This window comes from Struthio camelus, chromosome 13 (genome assembly GCF_040807025.1).
Source record: "Struthio camelus isolate bStrCam1 chromosome 13, bStrCam1.hap1, whole genome shotgun sequence".
NCBI classification, from domain to species: domain Eukaryota; kingdom Metazoa; phylum Chordata; class Aves; order Struthioniformes; family Struthionidae; genus Struthio; species Struthio camelus.
The window spans coordinates 13,509,459-13,532,762 of NC_090954.1; the positions used below are offsets into that span (position 1 = coordinate 13,509,459).

At 54.5% G+C, this 23,304-nt stretch overlaps 1 protein-coding gene across 4 annotated transcripts in view; it reads right to left on the bottom strand.

The window, feature by feature from the left end:
- The window catches only part of NDST1 (N-deacetylase and N-sulfotransferase 1), a 40,836-nt gene extending 22,680 nt beyond the window's left edge, over window positions 1-18,156 (bottom strand). Inside the window, exons 1-2 of one of the 4 annotated variants that reach the window (XM_068959983.1) lie at window positions 18,051-18,135; window positions 3,282-3,367 (exon numbers count right to left, since the gene is read on the bottom strand). The gene's annotated coding sequence lies outside the window, so the exon portion shown is untranslated. Of the gene's footprint in view, window positions 1-3,281; window positions 3,368-6,040; window positions 6,451-18,050 lie in introns of those variants that run through there. The other 3 variants (XM_068959986.1, XM_068959985.1, XM_068959987.1) reach the window with 3 other exon arrangements.
- Window positions 18,157-23,304: the final 5,148 nt, after the last annotated feature.

Here is a 23,304-nt window from a genome sequence, read left to right on the forward strand (position 1 = left end):
CCTGCTCTACCGGTTCGCTGCAAGGGCAAAACCCAGCTTCACTTCTCCGCTGGCGGCAGGAACGGGAGCTGCAACAGGGGGAGGACAAGGAGGATTTCAGGGCGATGCTGTGGGGTGGGGATGCTCCGCTCAGGGTTCTCCCCACGCGAGCGGGCCCTGGAGAGCGAGAGAGCCCGTCGCCTTCACCTCCCCGGCAGGCTGCAGGCAGGGGGCACCCACCACCACCCAGGCAGGAGGGTGAGAGACAGCATCAGTGCAGAGGCATCACCTTCGCATCAATAAAGCCAGACGCTGGACCCTTCCTACGCACTGGTCATCGGGTGCAAGCCAGGGCGACCAGGTCACGTTCAACCAGTCTGCACCACTTCCAGACAAACCTCCTGACCCACAAGCAGCAGTCGGAGAGCTGACAGCTACACCTGCCAGAAGGAAGGCGCACCACAGCCCTGGGGGGCGGCGAGCACTTTGCCACTGATACACGGGGAGAGGACACACCATAAAATGTAAAAGGAGAACTTATTTCTGCTGTTACTTGCAGCCACCTGAAGTAACTAAGCAAAAGATCACAGGGATCCAAAGCTGAGAACAGTCCTGTTTATGCATTTGAGGGCGCAGGACAGTTCCCATTGCAAGCATGGGCTTAGACCCAAGAGCACAGAACAGAAAAAGTTGTAAGACCCACAATTTTGCTGTTATTTCTAAAACAAAGGGAAACATGATGGTAAAATAGAAAAAAAAAAAAAAACCATCAGAGCTGGCAAGGTGACAGCAGGAGTCAAACTTCCTTTAACCTGATTTTTAGAAGCTGCTCAGGTGCCTTTTAAAACCACAGCGGTTATTTAAGAGACACCTACTGAAAACTGCAGCCCAAGTGCCATATCCAGACATCAAGCCCCCAGAAACACCATACCTCACAGACAGCTGGGATATTTGCAAGGTACCGTAACATAGACCAGTGGCATCAACCAGAGCTGCATTTCAAAGACCACAGGAGAAAGAGCCCTTGGAAAAGCCATTTTCCCTTTATCTCTAAGCCAACCTCTCGTCCACCCTCTCTTGGAAAAATCCCCCCATGCTCAGAGAAGACCCTGCTTCGCCCTGCAGCCTGCCGGCCCGGCCACACTGCCGTCCGTGCTCACGCCTGTGGCTGACCCTGCAGGTCTGACAAACCCGCCTCCGCTCACCGTGCAGATCTGAGCGCAGGAAATCTCTCGCCTTTCCAGTCTCAAAGACAGTGCAAGTAAGGCTTTTGAAATGCAGCTGATTTTTTTTTTTCCCTGGGGCGACTACAGAGCAAAGCACTAAAAAGATGGCTTATGAAAAAGAAAGGGTGCAGGTGCAGGAGGAGCAGGACAAAAAAAGAGCTCCCCCGAGGAAGCGCGCTGCACGCTGCCCGCGCTTGGTTTCCAGCCGGCCGGCAGTCCATCACTAGGCTTAGTGTGAGCACTCTTAATCCGAGAGCCCTGACAAACACAATTAGCATCGGAGCAGCCTCCCCAGCAAGCCCTGCCCCACGGGGCTGCGCCACCCTGCCTGCCCGTGGGAAACGCCAGCCACGCAAACCTCGCTCCCCTCCGGCCGCCCCTCACCACGGAGCCCATCTCCTTCCTGGGCAAGGAGCTGCGTGCAAGGGGGGGAGCAGGACAGGGTGATTTGCTGCACAGAGGTGAAAGGGGTAAACGTGACCACCGCACTCACCTCCAGGTACCAGCAGCTCCCTCCCTGCCCGGCTCCACGCACAGCGTCCCTGCGGGACATGCCAGTCGGGGGGCAGCTGCAGCTCTGCGGGCAAGACCTTGAGGAGCAAAGGAAGCAGCGGGAAAGGCTACGGGAGAGCCTGGAGAGCGTCAGCCCGGGCTGCGCTAGCAGCACCCCGCTGGAGCCAGCCGAGCCCTCGCTCCCTGGGCAGATGGAGCCCGCAAGGAGCACAACCCGGCGGCTGCGGGGCCGGCGAAGCCGCAGCCTGGGGAGCAAAGCAAAGACACCTCGCCCTGCCCTGTACCTCTGCAGGGACAGATTGGCTTCATGTCCCTACCAGCTCTTATACGCCCAGTATAAGACAGTATCCCCCGTGCAGAAACCTTGAGAGGACCTTGGTGCATATTGGTTCAAAACAGAAGGCCTGGAGCCAGCCCCGACTCCGCTTAGACCCAAACCCACCAGAAACCACTTCCGGTCGGCCCACGCGGGCGGGCAGGCGCCAAGAGCCCGAGCACACCGCCAGTCTCACAGGGCTGCAGGTGTTTATCCGGCAGTGCTGACGGCAGCATCTCTGTGGCACCGGCAGGGCAGCCGGCTAAACCCCCGAGGGGGAACCACACGCTCAATCTGTGCCGCAAAGGGGAAGCTGGGGCACAGACATCCTGCCCGGCCTCACCAGCCCTGCCCTAGCAGGAACAAACCTGCAGAGGAGATAGCTCGGATTGCAAGAAGGCCATTAATGCAAACACAGAGAGAGGCAGCTTTAATCTGCAAACGCCTCAAGTACCCAGCTTCAGCCAGTCTCGCTGCCAGCCCCATCCCGCCTCACTAGCCCTTTTCTATCAGCAATTAAAATCCAACATATTTGCAGGAGGAAGGAGAAAATAGTTAAAGACCTTTTCAAAATCCACTGTCCTTGTGGTTTTGGAGCCTGGTCTCCAGCTACTCAGTAATTAGCCAGCAGAGCCCTGCGAAGGGCACTGGCCTGGGGAGGCACAAGGAGGGAACGGGCGAGCGAGGAGACAGCCCAGCAGCGGTGCAGCCCAGAGGCCGGGGCGGGCAGGCCGCGTTCCCTGGAGTTACCGCGCTGCCGCTCACCCCGGCGAGGCAGAGGCAGGCCCGGCTCAGCCGGAGGAACCTGCACCAGGGTGACACGGCAGGAGCAGCATCTGAGCAGAGCCTGGGACGCCAGGGAAGGATCCGTGCAGCAGGCGGAAAGGCTGCTGCATGGCCCCCACAGCCAGGCAAAGCAGGCGAATTTTAACACATTTGCTCAGCACGTGCCTGACTTTCAAACAGCGCATCCGAGTGCATGGCGAGCCTCCCGCGATGACCGCCCAGCAGCACCGTTGCCTCCCCAGCGGCGCGCGATCACAGCCGTCCTCAGCGCCCGGCAGCGAGCCTCTCCCCGCTCTAAACGCTCCCCAGGGGGTTGCGGGGCCGGGCCAGGAGAAACACTGCCTCCTTGCTCACCATCCACCTCCCTCCCTGGGCTCTTGGCGAGCCAGACCCTCCAAGCTGCCTGCCTCCCCGTCCCAACACATGCTCCCGCTTCCATCCCTTTCTGCTCCAGCCGGTACCTGCAGTGCCAGCAGCTCTCGGGAAGGGAGGTGGAACAGCCCTGCCTGCATTAATTGGCCTCTTGGGACTTGTTTATCCTTCTCTCCTAGAACAAAAAGAGGAGAACTACTGTTAGAAACTGAATACGGGAGGGTAACTGGCCACCCCAGCAGGGAAGGAGAGCTGCTGGTCCCTCCCAGCTGGAAGAACCAGGGAGGCACTGGAGGGGATGGAGAAGGGATGAAGTATCTCCCGTCACCAGCCTGCAGTGCTTTCCTTTTAACCTCCAAAGGGATTTTTTTAGAGCATAATGAGAGGATTAAATATAAACAAGGAAGTGCAAATGGATCCAGAGGAGAGAGAAGCGCTGATCAAACCCAGCAGACAAGCCTGGCACCGTTTGCTTTATTGGGGGCTGCAACAGGTCTAGCCACAGGTGACAGCCGTGAAGATTAGGTGCTTTACAAATGCCTCCTGCCAAAGAAATCAACTGTCCGGACACCACAGCCCAGAGATGGGATGAGAGTTCAGAAACAGGGGTGCCGCACGGCCAAGAGGAGTCAGATGTTGAAATCGCTGCCGGGTCTTCCTTGTACGGCTTTGGAAAGGGCTGAGGGAAGGAGCCAGCATCTACCTTCCCACTGGACAGACCCCGAGACCTGCTCCCCACAGCACAAGCAGGGCCCTGCACCCCCAAACCAACGATGCCGGTAACACACAGACGCTGACAGTCAACCCAGAGAGACACATCTGCCTGGCAGCCCTGCCCCACACACCGGGGGCCAGCCAGGCCAGGTCCTCTCATGTCACTGCACACACCAGCATCCTTCAGAAGAGACACCTCTGGCACCGCCACCCCTCACACCCCAGGTCATCTCCCATCTTCATGGCGACAGTCCCATTCTGCTGGCTCCAAACACAGGAAGAGGAAAGTAACAGCATCCCACTCCTACCTCTCCCCCAAAGCAAGGTCCTGCCACTAGGCATCCTGGGCAGAAGCCCCTCGTGCCCCCCCAGAACTGCAGGCCCAGCTGCCTTTAACCACCAGCAAAATGCCGTGAGGCTATGGGGATAAGGGAGGAGTCCTGTCCCGCTTTCCCTGCTGTCCCGCATACGTCCCACTCCCCTCGCCCCACCAGCTGTGAGGTCCAGGAGGGAGCAGGAAAGTCTGTCTCGACTGGCAGAGGGCACAGGGGAAAGAAGCAATGACAAAAGCTGAAATACATCAAATAGCAGCAGCGTTAACAGGGAGAAGAGGGAGCTGCAAGCTGAGATGATTCAGCTTCTTTGGTCATTTGGACCAAGCACAGAAACGTGATGCTGTGGCCTTTACATATCCTTCCAGGACACTCGGAGACCAGCAGACAGGATCTGAGATAGTCACGGGGTGATGAAGTTCAGCAACACTTAAACAGTGCACATCTGCAGAGCCCAGTCTCTCCATGATGGAGGGGTTTGAGACGGGGACGTGACCCAGGCTCCCCAGAGGAGGAGCAATGCCCCGCCACTCACTCCGCAACGCCGTGTCCGCTGGGAGGGTCCAGACGCGCCACCACTGCTAGATAATCACCCCACTATCGCCACGCCAACCCAACTTCCCCACGCAAGCAAGCTCTCAGGGTTAAGCCTGGATGGACTAGGATTTAGAGGCACGATGTTAAATTGCATTGCTTAGCTCAGCGATTCGTGAACACTTCTGCTTGCTCAAACACTTCTCTTTGCATATCCAGGCTCACAGCCTCCCTCATGGCAACGGCTGCAGAAGGGGAAGCTGCACGCTTCCTAGAGCTCAGCTCAAAACCCCTAGGTGTTAACTCGGACAGGTTAGCACACGTGAATGCACCCATTTCACATTTGACGACAAAAGGCTAATGAAAGATCTTATCCAGACCCTGAATGAACGGCCTGATTAGCCGGCATTTGCCAATGCATCTGAATTTTCAGACAAGACAGAGCAGCAGCTAACCTTGCCCAACCTGCAACTTTCGTCCCCAGTGGGACCACAGCGCTGGGCCAGTAGTGCCCATCCCTCCTACATCTCGCACGTACTCTTACCAGCATCCCAGCACTGGTCCACACCAGCAGTCCCTAAGCAGTTCTCTGCAACCCTTGGGAATCATGGGCTACCTGTAAAGGATGCACAAAAGCTAACCGAGTTATTATTAATAGGTTTAAACTCCCTCTACAGGGAAACCCTTTCACTTTGTTGGAACTGTTTAGAAGACTGTAGTTCTAAAACAGCTGAAAACCACTAAACTAAGCACACCCTCAGAAAGATTAATGCCACCACATTATTCAAGAGACAACCACAAGCTTAAGACAGGGCAGCTTGATTTGAAAATGAAAAAGTAACTAGTGAGCACAGCTTTTCTTTAAATATCTACCTCTGAATTACTGCCTTTATTAAGAACTTACTCTTTAAGGTAGCAATCCAAAATGCAACTAGAAACACCTTCAAAGAGTTAAGAACACTGGTGCCCACGAGGAAGAGCCATTACAAGATGCAAGCACAGTACAGATGTAAAGACAACCGCCCCATCCCCATCGCCTCCCTCCTCAGAGAGGGCTGGATCAGCTCCACGTTACTACTGTGAGAAGGCAAAGAAGAATCAAATAGAGAAGAATTCATTTCCTTTAGTGTATGTTTGCGAGGTGATTTCAAGACAGCAGGCTACGCAGCTGCTGAACACTGGTATTAAACCATGCTCTTCAGGCTGAATAAGCATGCGAGGCATCAGGCAGTAAATCCTTCCCTTAATACTTCAGTGCAGCATCTCACCTCTGAAGAATTCGTCAAACAGTGACCAAAGCCCTGGGCAGAAGGGACCGAAGCATCAGCAGCCCAGGAAGATGACCTCGGCATAAAAGCTTCAACCATTGCAACCACAGGGCATTTTCATGGCAATCCATATCTACTGATAGCCTACAGAGCCAAAAGCCTTCAGGATGGGCCCAAAGAGAAACAGATGGATGGACAGTCATCACGGACGTCCGGCTTGCTTAGTTGCTTCTTGCAAGGCTGCAAAATCAGGATTTCCAAGCACAGGAAGCCAAGGAAAGTAGCCGTTGGGTATGAAACTAGTTGTGATGAGTGGGCTGAAGCTCCTGAGAAAGCTGTCCCTTCCCTGCGAGCTCCGCTCAGTCCCAGCAACGGCCCTGGTGCAGCTCAACGTGGTGCCTCTCCTCCTCCTTCGCAAACGGGAAGAGAAAAGCAGCAGTGAAACGCTGTGCTGTGGTTTAGGCCACAGAGCATAAGAGCGAAGCCACAGCTCGAGCTGCTCCGTTCACAGGCAGACTGCAGCTGGGAGCACCGAGACCTTAAACACAAAGGCACTTTGACCACAGCATGGTGCCGTATCTGCATGTGCCAAATAATCCCCTCCTAACCTACCCAGCGACACTCTGATCTGCACGAGCAGCAACATCCCCAGAGAGGGGACGGCAAGGACGAGACATGCCCCCCACCAACCCTACCCAAGCCCTCGTACCTCTTCCCAGCCCTGATGCCTGCAAGCCGACTGCAAAAGCCCAGCTGGAGAGCAGCACGCTAGCAAGGCGAAGGAGCCGAGCCAACGCTTCTCACCCTTCCAGGGCCCTTCCTTGGCCTGCTGCAGCCTGAAGGGGACGAGACGACTGCAAACCCCGGAGGGTCCACAAGCAGAGTCCAGTTATCTGTGCAGGGATGCTCACGATGGGAAAGCCGCCCTGAGAAAGCTCTCCAGCAGACGGTGCTTCCAGCCCTGTGATGTTTTAATGCAGAAAAAAGCTAGCCTTGGCCAACTTGGCCCCTAGCCCACCCCCAATCATACAGCCACGCACTCTCACCAAGGCAACCTGTATGCCCACTCACTATCCGAGCAGTTTTATAATGCCAGATAAGGAACGTCTTAGCCACAGATTAGGGCCATAGGGCTTCTTAAGTGCTTAGCAAACAGTAGTTACAACATGCAAGGGATAAAAACAAACTGCTTACTGGCAGGGACACAGGCTGAGGGTAGCTTTCCTGAAGGATGCTGGCATGGTTTTTCCCATCACCCATGGCCAAAGGTGCAAAAGAAAAAATAAAAAAGGACAAATGCATTCACCTTGGGCAAGGGGAAGGATGACCTTAGGGAAGAAAGGACTCCAAAAACTCAAGGCATCGGAGGAACTAGGAGAGCTCCACGTGAGGCCTCACGCCCCACTCGACCCCTGTCCCGTGGCAGAGCCAGAACCACGGCTGTTCCAGGGCGTGCTGCTGGACGTGGCCGCCGGCTGGTCATCCTCCTCACTGCCGAGGCTCTACAAGGCTTGCTCCCGGCCGCCGAGACCAGGGCAGGACAAGCCCTGGCTCAGTTCCCAGGGACAGGCAGGCAGAGCCTGACTGAAGGGGACTGAGGCTTTTAAGACCAGCTCTAGCAGATCCAGTGTTTTAGCCTGATTCCCCAAGTCCTGTCTGCGCTAGCATACATTTCTGAGACCCCTCCCTAGCCCTGGAGATGGTCCCAGACCCAGCCAGCCCTGTCCACACTGGCCATTGAGGCTGTACAGATGGGTCTACCTGGACACTTAAAATCCCAACCAAAGCCACTTTTCCATTTGGTGCCAGGTCCAAGCAGCAGAAAGCATCACCTCTGTTACAGAGCTGGCTTTGCTCAGGGCAGCAGGGTTGGCACAAGAAAAAAACCCCGAAGACTGAGGTCACCCCGTGTCTGAGCCTTGCTGTACAGTGGCATCGGCCATTTCCTGGTTGCCATCCTCAACACGTTTTACCAGCTCCCTGATAATCTGGAAATGTGCATCCTGCACGCTCCCTGCACCACCTTCCTCTCTCATCTCCTGACATCCACATGAAAGGAACAGCAGGGGGGAAAGCAAAGCAGCCGCAGATAGAAAAGTGAAGCCTTCTGCATAAACTAGGCCAACGATTACTAGCGCATCATTAGCTTTCTCATCCTATCACCCTCTGCCAGCGCAGCAAAGACTCTCTGGGGCATGTCCTGCCTTTTGCCTCCCGCTCGGCCATGGGACCTGTGGGGACGCCAGGGCAGTGCTTTGCTCCCAGCCCCCTGCCGAGCTGACGATCCCAGGATGCGGGCCGAGTAGTGACTTCCCTGGTGCGGCCAAGCAAAGATGTGGCAGACCAGTGATGCAAGACGCTCTGTGCAAAGCACCCAAGCCTCGGTGTTGCTCTCAGCTCCCAGCCCACCCCCCAGGTGCAGCAGCACAGCCAAGGAAGAAGATAAACTTCGGGCCTGCGGGTTCAGGTGAACGACTGCAATGAATCTTTGTGGCCAAGCTCCCTGCTTTTCAACAGAGAAAACAACAGAGGCCTGCCACATGCAGCCCTCCACAACTGCTACTGTGATTCCCTGTACCAAGCATCCACCAGTTGGCAAAAATACCTGGGTGTTACAGGATTGTGATTGCTCCTATTCCCAAGCCTGCTAGAGAGCAAAGATCCCCCCATCCCATCACTTGGCCAATGCCAACATGAGGCTTATAGCTTAGGATTCAGTTGAATTCATGCTGACAACCCCATAACTATTTGCCAGCCACCACTCATTCCCCCCCGCCCCATCAACACTTTTACAAAAAAAAAAAAAAAAAAAAAAACTGACATTTTAACCACATCTCCCAAAAACGAGCCTGAATCGGCATCTATACATCCTTCTAAACCCCTCAACTTTCCCTGTGTCACAGCACTAGAGGAGGGGGTGGCCCCAGCACCATCTTTACCCAAGGGGAAAATGAAGCAGAAGAAAAAGACATACATGCCCAAGGATGGCAAAAAGGGAACAGAATCCAAACCCACGAGCCTAAGACCATGTTGCAATTCACAATATACCACTGCTACCTTGTTCACCCTGGAAAGGCTAGATTGCTTTGTAGGTTACTCTTCCTCATGTGGATTTTTTGCCCTTGAAGCCTCAGGAATACCCTCATTCATGAGGAACATTTATTAGGAAGTAGACCTTGGGGAATTCTCCCAAACCTTAATTGAAAGAGCTGCTTAACTCCGAGAGTTTCTTTTGTCTCTTAATTGAAACAGGTTCTTACTGACAAAACTCTTCATGAATTTTAAGTGGGTTCGGGGGGGTGAAAAAAAAATGCCCTCAATGAATTGGATTTCACTGCTTTGAAATGTGCCATGTCATTTTTTGTGGTTCTCCAGGCGTTCAAGAGCCTTTCTGGATAAGCAGGGTCCGAATTTCAAGTATTTGAAAAAGAAAAAGGATTGGAGGAAAAAAAATAACAAAAAACTCCGTCTGTTTTACATGTACATATTTCCCTGGGAGCAAGCAAGGAGTCAAAGTCTGCACTGTCACCCGCCAACTGCACGAGGACTTCTGCCCTGCCAAAATCCACAGGCTGGAACTGTCCAGACACCGCTTTTTGCTACCTCCAACATTTGTTTGACCACATTTGTCCTGGAGAGGCACCTGCCCTGCTGCAAACCACGGACAAAACGGGAAGCAGGGCTTGGCTCACCCTGTGCACACTTCTCTGAGATGCTTCATTACAGAGAGCTGCCTGGGGCAGCAGTAATTTTATACCCCCTTGACCAAGACAGACCTCTCTCTGCTCCTGTACTGCCCAGGCAGGCTGGAGCAGCACAAGCTCCACGGTACGTACCAGCTGCTTCGTTTTCCTGATAGCTTCCCATTACTGGGAATTTGAAGTCCGTAGGAGACCAGCTTCAGCCAGTCTACAGAACAACCACCAACTGTTCTGGGGACCACAGGCTGTCCTGCCAAACGCCAACCTGGTCCCGAAATGTCACTTTTGTAAACAAGCATCCACAGAAAGGGAGTGCAAGCCAACTCAGCGTCCCAGGAACCACCCTGGGACAGCAACAATCTCCCCAAAGTTTGTGTTTGGAAACCACTGCAGTGATGCAATATTGCACTAGCTGTCCCTTCCTCTCATGAGATACTGAGAACGCTCTTTCAGGACTGCATCCATCCTGTCTGACGTTCAGGGGCTTTGCTGAGCTGCAGCCGACCTCTGCTTCCCCTGCAGACAGCAGAGACGGACCCGCCAGTGCACACAGTTTGACACACCCACAGGGCTGGGTGCCGACAGCCTGGACTGACTGTCCAGAGACAACACCCCTAATTCAGGTAAGCCCCAGCAGCGAATTCAGGCACGTTCTAGCAACCGTCTCCTGAGTGAGCAAGTGCTTAAGGGCCAGCCAGCGCATTCATGTACCAGCAGGATGCTTCCAGGGCCAGCACACTCCAAGGTCATGGCCAGGCCAGGCAGAGGTCAGATCTTTTATTAGACCCACTGACACCAGCTGGAAAAACTGGCTCATTTTGGGCACATGGACATTCCTCACGTCCAAAAGCCACATTTGTTTTTTCCTAAAGGTATTAGTTAGGCTAATAAAAGATACTACCTCTCCACACAAACTTTTCCATCCTTAAAAAATACCAGAGGCTGTAATGCTCACCAACCCAGGATAAACACAAACGGAGAGCAGGGACTGGTGTGGAATACAGAAGACACTTGTAGCATCCTGTTTGCTTTTATCCACTTGAAAACGTTACTGATAAAGCGTATGTTTGGCCCCCACAAGTACAGCATCAGGGCTCCTGGTATCAAGCTGCCTCTTGCCTCCCTGATTTCCAGAACAGTTTTTGAGGTTGCGTGAACTAAACAGCATTTCCATGTGAAGCATGCTGCATCACTTTATCTGATCCCAACTTACAGCATGAGTTCCATCTCCACCTCTTCAGGGACTCAAAGCAAAGCAAATGTAATAGGAATAACCCTCTGATGCCTCCTCTACACCTCCACCCTGGTGCTGGACTTACCCTGTTCACTCAGACACCAGCTCCTGCTTTCAGCCTGCAAGAGTTAACACATCAGCAGTAACACGTGCTGCTTCATAACCCACCAGACAGTTGGGCCAGGAAACCAACCATTAAATGCTGCTCCTGGCCTCTCTACATGGGGACAATTCCCCCATGGCAGGAAAACAGCTGGGCACCAACATCCCTGCAGAGCCAGCAGGCAAAGCGTCCCCATCCTGTACCGGGTACCGTGCATGGTCTCCCTCCCACCTGTCTGCACAGTGCATCACAGCACAGCTGCCTTGGGTGGCTGCCAGGCCACGATTCTTTTTTCAGATGTAAATCCCCAAGACCAGAGTTGCACCAGAATAGCCAAGGAACGAATCACGGCTGCCAGAGAAGATTTAAAATGGACTAAGCCATGCATTTAGATTTTAGGCATCGACAGCATTTTGCAGTTGTATTTCAGCCGAAGCTGCTGTAGTTGCTCTCCCTGAGCAGGACTGTGTTGTTAGCCGCTCCCCCCCTTCCCCCCGTTCCTCTGCCACAGACTAAAGTCACTGACACAAAAATGGTCCAAAATGGTTCACTATCCCCAGCCATTCCCCATCCTTTGGGGCCACATCTGACTCAAAAACACCATCCTGCCTGAAGTACCACCTTGCTGCTCTCACGGGGCACGGTGGGTCATCCAAGGCTGTACCCCTCACACGACTAGCACCAGGAAGATAACAAGGCCCTTTCTTCTAAGCCAACAACACCCCTTCCTGCTTGGACCCTACACAGGCTGTGTCCTGGCACTCGAGGACAGGATGGATCCTCCATCAAAGCCAATAGGAACATGAATGGCCAGCAGCCTCCAGCCCGTTCACCATCCCACCTTCCTTTTGGAAAGGCCACACCAGGTGCGCAAGGCCCAAAAGAGACGTTGTCCCTGGCCACGCAACAGATGCACTTGGTCACAGTTTCTCTCTGCTCAGTCAGCCTAACCTAGTAGGCACATCTCTACAGCCTCACTGACAAAGGCTCCAAGCTCTCAGGTTGCAGGGCCTTATAAGTCTGTGAAAAAGCAGGTGGTGGTCGCGAAGGCAGAGCGATATTTGGCGAGAACTTGGGTTTTCTCAAGGCTGATGCACCGGGAGGCAGAGTTAAGCGAGCAGCAGGCGCATAGAGCAGGCATGCTACTTTGCAGGATGGAGGGGGGTACTACGTGGGGATTACAATCCTTTTTGACCATACGGAGAGCCATCAGGCGAGAAGCAAACCTCTCCACATCGCTGACAGAATTAAGAAGGATGACAGTCTGTCAGATACCCCTGCCCAACGTGCCCGAAGAGGAGGGCAGGCTGCTTTGGGTGAGAATGCTTACTGCATGAACAACCAACAATATGCCCCAGCAAAAGGTGACTAAAACACTTCCTCTGCCCACTTTATGTCAGCGATCAGATTTCCAAGACGTTTTGGGTTTCCTGGCAGAAGACGACGGACAACACGGCAGTACCTTGGAGAGAATCTCCCGCCAAGAAAACCTACGTCTCCAAGACTTTGGACTAGACCAGGCCAGAATCAGGCCTGAACTCTAGCCATGCCTCACTCCAAGTACCAGGGCAGCTCCTCCTTGGTTACCCCACATTTAAGAATATTTTGACCTTCCTAAATTCTCCCAGGAGAGCTCACACCACCTGAAGGTAGCATTGAGTGTCTCAGCCCCTTCCTTGGGCAGCAGACTGCAGTCATGGCGCCTGGGTAAGGCTCGAATGAGCTACCCCCACTCCAATGTATTCCTGCTTTTTGGGAGCGCACGGCAACTGAGGAACAAACAACCCCAGCCCTCTTGCACGCGCTGCACAGCCTGCGGATGCATGCAGGATTTACGGCTCAGTATTGATTCATCTGCTGCAAGCTCTGCCATTATAGCTGATGGCTTTTGCAGGAAAATAATATGAATCATAAGCTACAGGCTGCCCTCTCCCTACATCCACGCTGCATGACTCACCGAGGCTTTTCAGGGGTCTTGGAACGACAGGCTGCCCTGCTCCTCCACCTCTCGGGACAGGCACAGAGAGAGAGCTTGCAGGACGCTCGTCACACACGGTTCCATCCCAGTGGCACCATCTCCCTTAGGCACTCAGGGTCCGCATCATAACAGCCTCTGGGCCCGGAGGTTTGTGAAATGGTCCCCAAGAAAGAAGCATCAACACATTCCCTCCACCCAGATTTCATAGAAAAGACACCTTGGGTCCTCCTTTCCCCCATCTCAGGCTCAAAACCGCTGGCGCACGTGTGACTGCACACCGCAAGAATGCAAAAAGCAACATCATCACCTCAGCCAAAAACATCCCATTACCCAAGAACCCAAGAGCAGTTTTGAGGTCCAAAAGTCCCTTCAGGAGCAGGGCTAGAAACATATGCTAGATAGATTGGAAATTTTAGCCCTCTGTGACCATAAAACAACTGCAAGATATAGGACCTTAATATCTTGTTTCTCTCTCTCCATCTGAGTCCTAACATAATTCTAGCAGGCTCCAACTCAACAGAAAAAAAAAAAACCTCAATACATTACATCTGGAAGGTGAAATTCCACAACCAAAATCCTTTTCAACAAAACCCTCTTCACCTACCCTAGTCTCTAGGCCACTAACAGCCAAAAGAGCAGCTGCTGGGGAATTGCAAATCATTGGCCAGCACCTTGGTTCCCAGCTCTCCCTTGTCACAAGCTTACTAAGATAAAGAGACAGCTAAAAATACAATTTTCCCTGAGAAGCAATTCCTGGAGCTGTCACAGGGACATTAGACAAGTGGAAAGTGTTGGGTCTGCCTTGTGCAGTGGAAGGGGAGGTGTGTGGTAGGGTGTTTTCCCTCATGATGTTCTGCTGAAACTGGAGGCTTGTTGGCAGGAAGCACTGCTGTAGGAGTCTAGTAGAGGAATGGAAGTAAAACAGCGAACAGAAGGCCCCAGATCCCAGTGCCTGCCAAGGAACAGGTTAACCAAAATGTTTTGGAGACTAGAGACATTCAACATGCCAGAACACACAAAGAAAATCAATGTCACCTTGCCACAGGTTAGCCCGCCAGCTGCCACCCTCCCACGTGGGACTATGACAGCCAAGCTGAAACACCTCAGGCCTTGCCCCTTCTTTTTGGGCACAAGAGGATCCTGGCAGAAAGCAAGGTGGTCAGTGCTGATCCCATGGTCCCCCAGGCCAGGGCAGGCTGGCGGGGTTTTCCACGGATGCAGCAGCCCTGAAGCCCTCAGCTCCGGACACAATGTCTCCTCCCGCCTGCGCGCCAGCAGGGAGGAGTGACTCCAGCCTCTCCAGGCCAGGTGTTTAGGTACCATGAGGAAAAGGCTGAAAAAAAGGCTTTAAGGGCCCCTTTCACCAAATCAGTGGCACATTTCATCATTGGGTTCTCCGGAGAGGAGCTGGGATTTGGACTGAGAATCATAACTTTTCCAGATGTCCCTGCACTCACGCAGCCCTTCCTGTTGGAAGAGCCAAGCACGGAGGCTGGAAAGTTTTGCCATACCAAGCAAAGTACCTCCAGCCTTTGTGTATGGCTGCACCAGAAAAGCTGAAGCACAAAATCCCAGGAGAGCTCCCTCTCTGCCTGTCTCCACAGGAGACAGCCAAAGACCAAAAAAAGTCAGTGGCTTGTTTGGATACATCCTCCTTGCTCTTCTCTCGGTGTCGTTTTGCACCTGCCCCTTCCCAACACATCTTCAGCCCCACGCCTGGCTGGAAACGCCCTCAGATACAAACCAGAGAAGGGAAGCTCGCTAGGACCACCTCCATCCGTCCCTGTCCAAGTGGGTTGCACATGCCTGGGCAACCAAAGAGACACCCCCAAAATCAAACACAGTCATAAAAGGTAGAAAGAAAGTGGACAGCAGTGCGTCTGCATGTGCAAAGGCAGAGAGGCGCAGGGTAGCGCTGTTTACACCTTACTGCTCTATAGCAGGGACACGCTCGGCTGTGCGGTGTTTCATCATGACACGATACTGAAAGAAACGTTAATCATTCTCCGTTCACTCCAGCCTAGTTTTTGACTTGTGAGGCATCTCTTTTCTTCTGTTTAAATTACCACCAACAGCGCATTAAAACATGTCCTGTTTTAAGGTAGTGACAGTTCGACACAGAAAGAAAAGGGAAAAAAACAAAAACAACTTTTAACAAAAAATGTGTTTAACTGCAATGGGTCTTCCACCCTCATTCAAAACCAATTCCGAAATGAAACAAAACAAAACCAAAACAGACTCACTGGCTTCACATATACATAGGAAACGGGAAAGGCTGGACGTTTCTGAGCTTTCCAGTTATTCCACACGTGCCCTGCAAAGCCCTGACACCAGCGGCCGGCAAAGCCCTGCACTCGTCCCTGCCATAGCCAGGAGACAGCAGCGCCAAGGAGGACGTGACAGCTCCAGGCAGAAACGGGAGGAAATTCCTGGGTTGCAGCTGCAGGTGGGATCATAAAGCAAACACCAGCAGGAGAAGGCAAGCCAACAGGAGAGCTTGGAGACAGGCAGGATCGGGGTCTCAGCTCAGGGTGAGATCAGGACAAAAAGCCCTATGGGGAGATTCTGGCTCCGCCGTATCCAAACGTCGACGCTCTCTGAGATGGACAGGCATCAAGAAACGGTTGCATCGCTGTCACCTTTTCCATCCTCCCAAAGAGGAGTGCCGACACTGGTAAAGGGAGGACGCTCGACCACCCTGCTGGAGGCCAACTGTTTTTTTTTTTCTACCATATAAAACCATGGACCTTTTTTTCTATTGTTTAATTTACTCCATCTCCACCTATGGCAAGTTCACTCAGAAACGAAGAACTTATTTCCTATTGAATTCATCTTGGTTGTTTTATCTGGGAAACAACAACTTCCTCTGCTATGGTCCCCAAGCACAGTTGACAGGAGCAGACATGGTGCTGTTTATCTCCCTGTTTATGTCTCAGCCCCCAAAAGAGTCAGCCCAGCCCTGGTTTAAAAAAAAACAAAAAACAAAAAACAAACCCAACTCTCTCAAGATTAAAGTAACAAAGGTGCTGCTTTATTGCTGGAAGAGCTGCTGTTTTAAGGCTCTCCATGACAGAGCAGCATTGCACTCTGCAAGAGCGTTGCGCCAGCAGAGCGCTGGCTTTCCAAGCCCCCCAAGCACAGGTAACATGAGGAACGCGTTCCCCGTGTCACATCGCAGCAGTACCCGGACAAGAACATGGGAAGGGAAGGCCATTGCCCCTAGGAGGTTGCAATGGGATCCTGTTGCTCAGTCTCAGCTTTGCTCATTTCAGTATCAGCAGGAGCGAATCTGCTGCCACAGACACAAAACACTGGCCTCCAAGTCAACCAAAGACTTCCTAAAGACTCTGAAAGATCACCAAGCCAGCAAGGCTTCTCAGTCACCAATAAGACAGTACTCGCTGGCTCCCTCCCATCAGCAAGGGGCAACCTGGCTGCATAGTGATGGAGTCAAAACCCAGAAGATTTGCACTCCCCCCAACAAAACAAAACAAACAAAAACCAAAAAACAGATGTACATTAAAGCTCAAGGAATTCACTTGTAGCTGACTTAGGTAGGATTCCTTCCAGTGGGGACTATAAGGTGCTTTATGGAGACTCCAGTCAGAAAGGCAGTGCAGTGCTACACAAAGAGGGCGGAACATTAAACCAGTGCCCAGCTACACTGTTCCAATTCCCTTTAATCCTTTATTACTTTTATTTGATGCCATTTCTGCTCCTCCAGAGTAGCGACATTTTCGGCCTTACTACCTGTGCCCTTTGCACTGACTTTTGCAGAAGCAGTTTGTATCTTCTACCCCAAGCTGTTCAGCAGTGCCCACTGCAAAGGGCAGGAGCCAATCGCAGCCTGATGACCAGACAGCGGTAGAGTCGACGCATTCATGTTCACCCCTGCCTAACGCTTACCGCTTCCTTCTTCTCTTCCAGAGTTCCCAGCACAGCACACAAGAAGAAGGAAGAATTGAGAGATATTAAGGGATTTAAGGCTCAATGGAGCCAAGAGACTTTCTCTGAAGGCCTTTTCATGCCGCAAGGCCACACTGAGGGTGGTGGGTTTGGGAAAGAAAGCCTTGCTCCACGTCACCCGGTTCCCAATCTTCTTACTCCTCGTAAAGCATCATGAGCTGGGAAGCAGCAAAAATACAGAAGAAAAGCCCAGATCACCTCCAAAACACAGGCTGGCTCAGGGAGCTGGCGTCTCGGCCGCCCCCTCGCCCGGCAGTCCCACACGGTCTCTTCCCAGGGGCGATGCGCCGCAGGCTGCTGTCAACACCGCTGGCGGGCAGCTGACTCACTCAGGACATCCTGGGAGAAACTGCGGCTCCGGTGAGCTCTCGCTCCGGACCCCGCGCCCAGCGCCTTGGCGAGGGCGCCCAGCGGCTGCTGGGGCTGGGGCAGCGCGTGGCGGCAGGGCAGCGGGATCACCCGGTCCTCCCGCGGGCGACGCTCCGGGCCGCGTCGCCCGCCCGTCCCCGTGGCGGCGGGGCGCCTCCATCCCGCGCCCTCCCCGGCCCGCTCCACGGGGCGGCGGCCGGCCCAGGCCAACGCCCGCTCCCCGTCCTGCTCCGGCCCGCGGCCCGCGGGCAGCCGAGGCCAGCGCCCCCCGGCACCCCGGGGCGCCCGCCGCCCCCGGTGTCCCCGGCGTCGGGCCGGGCCCCGAGCGGCGGCGGCCGGGCCGGGCCGAGGCGCGGGCAGCCGCGGGAGCTGCCGCCGGGGCCTGCTCGGCGGGGCGGGCTGCCGCCGCCCCCGCGCCGGGAGCCCCTGCCGCGGGCGCCCCCCCCGGCCCGGCGCTTTGGCCGCGCGGGGAAGGAGGCAGGGAGGGAGGCAGGGAGGGAAAGACGGGCGGCAGCGGCCAGGCCGAGCCGAGCCGGCGCCGGGCCACGGCGGGGCGGGCGCGGCGGCTCCCGGGCCGCGCTGCCCCGCGCCCTTTGTCTGCGCCGCCCCGCGCCGGCCGCGGGCGCCCTCCCGCCCCGGCCCCGGCCCCGGCCCCGTACCTGCATGCCCCGTGCCGTGCCGTGCCGTGCCGTGCCGTGCCGTGCCGTGCCGCCTCGCCTCTGCTCCACGCCACTCCGCTCCGCCCCGCCGCCGGGTGCGCCGCGCCGCCAGGCCGCTGCCGCCGCCCGGCTGGGCTCAGCTCGGCCCGGCCCGGCCCGGCCCGGCTCGGCTCGGCTCGGCTCGGCCCGCCCCGCCGGCCGCGGCCTGGCCCCGCCCCGCCCCGCCGGCCGCGCCCCCGAGGACGCACCGCGGAGCGCCCCCGGCGGCGGCGCCCATCGCCCCCCGCAGCGGGGCCCCCCCCGGCAGGACCCCTGGCCCCCGGCAGGACCCCTGGCCCCCGGCAGGACCCCTGGCCCCGGCAGCCAGCGCCCTCTGGCAGGTCGCCTGCCTGGCGGGGCGGGAGCGCCTCTCGCTCTGTGTCGCGCCGGGCCGGGGGCCGCGTCCAGTCAAGCGATGGCCCCCCCGGCGGAAGGGCTGCCTGCGGGCCGCCGAGGGGCCTGCCGACCTGCTGGGCCCCGAGACGCGTCCTTGGGGCCCGGCTCTCACAGCTGCTCCCCGGCTGCGATGCGACGCGACGCCACCCCACGGCGCGTCCCGAAGGGCCAGGCCTAGGCAGCGCGCCGCCCCGGCCTCCGGGCCTGGGGCTGGCGTCTCCTCCGAAGATGGCTTTTGTCTGTCTCTCGGCGCGTTTGCGTGCGCGCTCCGCGTCCGGTTTTTGAAGCCAGCGAAGGCTGAGGCCCTCCCCGCCCTCCTGCCCACCGCAGCCCCGGGGCACCTTGGTTTCGGAGCGCTGGCGCGCCGGCTTCCCTGGCTCCGAGACGAGCTCGGGGTGCTCGCTGGAGTCGACGGCCGGCCGGGCCGCAGGCCGGCGCGCACGCACCCGAAACGCCCCTGGTAGTGGGGAGAAGCAGGCGCCAGCCAGCTCCCGGGCTCCGTCCCGGCCCCACAGGCCTGCAGGGACGCCCGCCGGCCCGGCCGAGGGAAGGTGCCAGCAGTCGTCGTCCGCCGCCGGGCCCTGTCTCACCAGGCCGCGACGTGCGGCCGCGGCCGCCCCCCCGCCCGGCTGCAGAGGGGCCGCGGGTAGCGCGGGCTCCGGGGCGGGAGGGGAAGCGCCGGGAAGGAGAGGAGCTGATTCAGAGACCGAGAAACAACTCAGAAGGGAGGAGGGAGCCGCTGGGAGCCCCCCGCCCCTCCGAGCCCTCCCCAGGGCCCTGCGCTGCCGTCCTGGGGTTTGACGCCCTCGCATGTGGCGGCGGATGCCTCGCCAAGGCGTTTCCAAGCAGCGCTGAGAATAAAACACCTTCTCCGAGATCTCCCGACATCCCTTCCGAGGCGCGACAGGAACAGGCCAGGTCTGCGCCGCGTTGTCCAGCGCGGCGTGAAGACCCCACGAGGTTTCGCCTCCAGCCCGCAGGGACGAGATGCGGCAGAGGATCTGTTTGGAATTTGGCTTTGGCGCGGTACCCTGGGAGAGCTTCCCACTTAATAGGAGGCAAGGAAGCCATTTTAATCAAATGAAACAAGCAGATAAACAAAAAGGGAAAAAAAAGGAAATAATAGTGAAGGAGAAGCAAAGAACTGCAGGCAATTATGACTACAGATTTACTAATGCACTCCAAAGCCTTCATGGAAGTTAAATACTTCTTATCCTTAAACATTTCACTTCCCTCAGATGTCTTTTCTTCAAAAATCTTTGAGTATCTTGCCTAAGCGCAAGTAACTTGAAAGCTTAGAAAACAGAAAGGGGCAAACAGGAAGTTTTTCAACTCTGAACTGCTGTAAAGTGTATTGAGGGGATTTTTTTCATCTTTAAATGATTTTTAGGCTCAGCTTGAAAATGTATCTGCAGTACGAGCAGCTTACTGAGGCACTGCTAACCTCTGTCAGAATTTTAGTAGAGGAGATTCATGTACAAAATCATCATGCAAAAAGCCAACAATGAGTAATAAAAATACACATGCAAAACTCTGAGGACAATCTCCAGAATTCACCGTCTCCAGTGGTAAAGTTTTCCACTGACTAGTTACTTTTGAGAAAAAGGAATTTGTTGAACACTTGGTTTGGCATTTGCAAATACATTCTTTTTAAAGAATGACTTACCCACTGGAAACAGAAGTTTTTTCAGAAAGACACTTATATTTATTAATAGCAGTTTTAACATTTTGCATGAATATCAGACAGCTTTTTTTCCTGTTTCTTTCTGAAAATACAAAGGAAACCAGTTCCTTTCCTGCATAATTTGACTCACAGGCTCTTTTTCAGTACATCTGTGGGAAAGAAGTTTAGCAGTTTTCTTCTGCATTGTCTCCAATTTATTAATCAACACCTTCACTTTCCTACTGAGTTAAAGCCAAATTATGGTCCCATTGAAGTCAATGGCAGCACTTCCACTGACTTCATTAGGACCAGAAACTGATTCCTGAAGTCTTTGCCAATTCCTTAAGTGCTTTAACTTCAATGTCAGAGATTTCTTTTTTAATCTTCTTACGTCTGTTTCTGACACATCATTTCACATGTGTGCGTGCACAAACTGCATTTCTAAAACTAAAAAAGTCCAATAGCCTTAAAAGCAAATGGAAAATACTGCTTTTTCTTTTTACCTATGAATGGCTGCATTCAAAGTTCTGAGTTTCTCTTTCTCAGCATTATTAGAGAGGGAGAAAAGCTGCCATTTTGAGGGGCCTGGAGCCTGAGGCTGTTGCCTATCAGCACTGCGAGAGCCCTGAGTTCAGACCTCTGCTCTGTTCCAGGACAGCAAGAGTTCAACCTCCAGGAATAGTTTTGGCCTCTTTCAGGTCTGGTCTCTGTTTTGAGACCACCACTGAGGCTGTCAGTCTGGTGGCGGTGTTTAGTGAGTGGCTCGTGGGAACCAAACAGAGCCACGGGAACAATAATGATTTTCAAGTGCCAAAAACTCCTGCCTGCAGAAAGCCCTGAGCTGGGGGTTTCACAGGTCAGGCCAGTGGCTTCCCACTGACCCGATCCCAGCCAGAACCAGTTTACATCAGGGCCAAGCCTGGACAGGATAAAAGGTCAAGAGCAGCATTTCCATTTATGTTGGCTCTCAGGCTCGCTTTTTGTTTAGTCACTGGCTGAGTTATGAATTCCGCCTGCAGCGTCACTGTGTCTGTGGGTTTCCCATGGGCTGGGGAGGCTATTACCAAGGAGCAGCTGGAATTTTAATTACCCATTAAGAGCTAAATCTGGGGGATTTCTTGATGCAAACACACATCGTCTCTGGCACTGACCCCACCGTGGCCTGAGCATCCTTCGCAGCCAGGCTGGAGGATGCATTCCTTCCAGCCACTACCGGGTGCCTCCCTCATCACTCATCCCAGCCTGGGACTTGGCTGTCCAGCAACAATGGGAAGGTCCTCAGTCCTGTCCTTGGCAGCTAGAAAAGCCTGCTCGTGGCTGGCGTTTGGGCCCCGGGAGTGTTTTGCAGAGCTGGCAGTTCCCTTATCGACTCACCAGGACTGGTGCAAAGCCTGGAGCAAAGAGAAAGAGAAGGATTCGCCCCTGAGAGTGGAAAAAACACCCATCCCGCACAGTGCCTTGAACGACTTGGTGCAGGCTGCCTCCCAGCTGCTGTGGGCAGCATTGGATTTCGATTTTTTTTTTTCTTCTAGAAGCTCATCTGGAGCCCTGGTTATCTCAGCCTGCTACTCCAAAGGGAAGGCTTGCCCGCTTCCTTGCATCTGTTTCACAAAAATATCTGTAGGCTGGTGCGAGCCTCATGGAGGATCTTTGCAGTCTGCTCCACACTGCCTTCCACACACACACATGGTTCCTCTTTGCAGCCCTCCCACTCTGCCCTGGGAGAAATCCATCCAGCCTAGTTCGCAGCCCTGCTCCCCGTGCACCCTTCTCCTTCCTCATGGCTGTTTCTCAGACAGGCCACCCACAAGCACGAACACTACGGCACATGGGGCTGCCTGCAGGCTGATGCTGGCTGACCTCTGCAATGCTCGCCTGCTGCTAGCGGAAACGACCAGCGTCCCCACAGGGCCCTGGATGATGAGGAGCGGGAGAAAAGGCCAAAGGAGGAGAGAAAAATTCTCAAGGAGGTGAGATTCAGGGTGGGGGGAAAGGCAAACGGAAGGAAATTCATCCCCTCAAATCAGCGCCCCTCAAGTCTGAGTAAAAACAGGGTGTAGGAGAGTCCCTGCCCTCGAGACTTGGGCTAGAGCAGAAGGCAGGAAAATGACAGGTAGGTGAAAGAGAGAAACAGCCTTGCCCAGGCCATGAGCCTCCTCTTTCCCCGCTGCATTCAAATCAGGCCTTGGCCAGCGTCATTGGAGCCAACAGCTGGAATTACAGCAGTCCCGTTGATGTATATTTTAAGAGACTCTCATTCAATATTCAAATAGGAAGATCCCTGATGCAGCACCAAACTGCTAACGAAGAGAGGAGCAGGCAAGGGTAACCCACCGGGTCAAAGTGGGTGTTATCTTGGTGGCTGGGAGCACAGAAAGCTTTCCTAGGGATGAAGCCCAGCACAGTGAGGCGCGAGAGAGCAGAGAGACCTCATGGACCAAACCTCTTCTCCTGGTCACAGCTGAGAACTGCATCCTGGAGGGACCTTGGATGCTGGCCTGAGAAGGGAAAAGATGCCTCAAAAGAAGAGGGCAGCCTCGCAGGGCATATGGAAGCTCCCCTAAGAAATGCAATGCCCAGAGCTGCTCAGCTCTCCTGACTGATGAGATTCCAGTGCCAGATCTCCCCTAGATTTTGCTGTAATGATTTTGCCCAGAACCCTTCCTGTCTTCCCTTTCACAGTCCCACACTGTCCTGCAGCCAGGAAGTTTTCTGTCCAAGCGCCCTCTGTCTCCCACAACACAGTGTCTGAGCACATGGATTAAGCAGAAGCCTGCCTCTCCTGTCCTGTGATGCAAGGAGAGCCACCTTCATCCCATCACTTCCCAGCGCTCTCTAGGCTTGCTGTTTTTTTCCTCCAGCCCCCTGGGGCACCCAGTTCAGCAGGAGCATCAGAAGCAGAAGGCTATGCTATATGAGCGATTTGGCGGCAGACACACTCATTGCACCAATCTCTTTTCATGTCAATGTTTCCGTAGGACAAAAAAGCACCAGGCACCGGAGGGGGTTCAAAAGTTTCCCATGGACCAGCAGTGAATATTCTCATTCAAAGAGAAGTGTTGGGCCCTCCGTGTAGAAGTGTTTTCAGGCCTTTGGATCGTGCAAAACCTTCCAGTGGGAAAACTACAGGCAGCCTCCCTAATATCTCATCTCCAG